Source organism: Suricata suricatta, chromosome 10 (genome assembly GCF_006229205.1).
Source record: "Suricata suricatta isolate VVHF042 chromosome 10, meerkat_22Aug2017_6uvM2_HiC, whole genome shotgun sequence".
Classification (NCBI taxonomy): domain Eukaryota; kingdom Metazoa; phylum Chordata; class Mammalia; order Carnivora; family Herpestidae; genus Suricata; species Suricata suricatta.
In genome coordinates, this window is record NC_043709.1 from 130,692,345 (window position 1) to 130,694,884 (window position 2,540).

The following is a 2,540-nucleotide window of genomic DNA, read 5'->3' on the forward strand; positions in this document are numbered from 1 at the left end:
TTTTTTTTTTTTACAGGGAATGCATTCTTTCTGAAAGTATCAAGACGGCGCCAGGCAGCTCAGTGTTCGCAGACAGCTGTGGCGCGACGCAACTTAAGGAGGTTCTAGTGTCATCCGCGCCGAGGGGAGGAGCCTGGCGCAGGCGAGGAGGGGACAGGATCACTAGCACAAGGAAACTGCAACCCAAACCCGCTCCAGGACCTCACCCCTCCCCTGCACCCCTCCGCCCCGGCCCCCGCCCCTCCGCTGACCGGAAGGGGGGCGCCGCGGCGGGCGGCCCTGGGCAGAGGGGCGGCGGGGCGGGTGGGCAAGGCCCGCCGGGTTGGATCGGAGGGAGGGGGGACGCGGGCAGGAGGGAATGTGCGCTCTGGCCCTTTAAATGTGGCTCCGGCTCCAGCCAATTCATTCCGGGCCCGGTGGATTATTCCGTGCCGGCGAAACCAGCCTGCCCCATTCATAAAGTCAGTTTCTACAAGCAGCCTTTCTTGTTTTCAGACTTTCTTTTTTTAAAAAATGACCAAACTTGTTTTTCAATTCAATCCGGGGTATTGGGGACGTTATGGATTTGGGGTTACGTGACTATAAAAATGATGAGAAAGAAAAAAAAAAGGTTTTCATGCCAAAGTACTTTGAGATTTGCCTCTGGAGAGACTTGCCTGAGAGCTTGAGGAATCGGGCAAAAGGAGCGAGGCTTTATTGGAAGGTGTGTGTTACTCTGGTGGTCGGGGTTCACGGTTTCCCCAGCCTTTTGTGTTAGCAAGCCTCTCAAATACACGCTTCGGCTGCAGTGCCTGCCTTTCCAGACCTGATATTTGCAATCTATGTGTGCTTCCGACCTGAGTGACCACGGTGATGGAAGAAAAGGAAAGGGACAGAGAGAAGCACGCTAACCAGGTCCCTAAGTACAGTGAGAGTGGCCGGAAAGCAAGAACTCGGGTTCTTTTCCACTTACCCAACTTTTCCCTTCGCCCCGCCCAGGGCCCTACTTAGTCCGGCTCCCGGCGTTTTTCCCCAGCCGAGGAGCCAGCCCTTTCCAGCGACCCCCATCCCGGCCGGCGGGCAGGACTCCGGCAACCGTCCCCGGACTGGCTCGGCCGGGGCCGGGCAGCCTAGCGCAGAGGGGGTGCGGCTCCGGACGCCCCGGCGAGGGGGCGGGGCGGGAGGGGCGGGGCCCGGAGGGGGCCAATCAGCGGGCGAGGCTGCGGCCGGGCCGCGATTGGCCGGCCCTGCGGGCTCCAACCTCCCCGGCCTCTCTTGGTCCTTTGAGCCACTGCATCCCCTAGCGGCGCCCTTGCTCCTGCAGCCTGCGTGCCCGAAAACGCGGCCAGGGAGACCAGGGGTCAGGCGGGAAAAGACTCTAGTTCACCCTCTGCTCACCCCAGGGCCCTGTGTGCGAGGAGAGCGTGGGTTCTCCCGCAGGCGACCCCACGGACGGCACTAAGAGCTTGATTTGGGGTTTTCTGTGAACTGAAGCCATTATTCCCTCTTGTCTCCTCTACCCCATAAAATTCCCTGCAAACACAAAAAGTCAAAATAGAAGAGCGCCCCTAAAAGTAAGTTCCGGAGGATGCCTTTCATGCGATGAAGGAAAATCATCCATATTCAGCCTAAACGTGGTGTGTGTGTGTGTGTGTGTGTGTGTGTGTGTGTTGGAGTGGGGGCGAGAGATGTCTTGTTTCAATACACAGTCCTTGTGGAAAGATTAGTAAAAGTAAACATGTAATAGAAGGTAGTGGAAACGTGGGTCCTCCCGATCTTGGGCTTGGAGCTTCTCTGGAATCTCCATCTTCGTAAATCTGAGGTTTGTTAGAAATCAGGGTTGAGTTTCTAATACGGGACAGGAAGAAAATTAAACACCCACACGCACGCCTGCGCGCACACACACACACACACACCGCCTCCCCCTAATGTTTTTCCTGAGCCCATTTAGTTCCCGTTTATGAGCGCGGCCCAGTAAGGAAGCATCGATTTTTTTCTTCCACTCTGACCGCTTCCCTCCAGGGCCGGCCAAGCTCCCAGCCTCTGCTCCTGCACACGGCGCTCTCCAAACCTTTTAATTATTTAGTTTCTGGCTTACATTCACCGGAAACCGCTTCATAAACAAGGACAGACCGACGCGCACACATTTTTGCTAAAAGTCCCCGAGATGAAGATTAAGGATGCAAGCAGAGAGAAAAACTGAAAAGCACTTCGCGCGTCGGCCCCGGACCAGGAGACGCTAGACCCGGACCCCAGTTCAAAGTCAGGCGGGAATCCCAATCGTGGCTTTTTGGTACGAGACCTGGAAGCCAGGGAAAAGGGAAAAAAGGCGGGGGAGAGGGGCCATCCTCGGGCGAACACAGCTGCTGACAATGTGAATGAACTTGTGAGCTTGCAACAATTTTCAAAGACAAAAAATATTTGCAAAAATGAGGCCTTCCGGTGTATCGGCGCCTCTCAGATAACGCACAAAAGTTGGGGGGCGGGAGTTATTCGTTTTAATTAAAAGCACCAAGTCGGGCTGCACTGAGACGCAGAGTCCTCCCGGTCCCCCCCCCCCC

At 56.0% G+C, this 2,540-nt stretch overlaps 1 protein-coding gene across 1 annotated transcript in view; it reads right to left on the minus strand.

The window, feature by feature from the left end:
• Positions 1–2,540, minus strand: part of GATA3 (GATA binding protein 3) — a 23,382-nt gene that overhangs the window by 18,822 nt on the left and 2,020 nt on the right. The gene's annotated exons all lie outside the window — the stretch shown is intronic.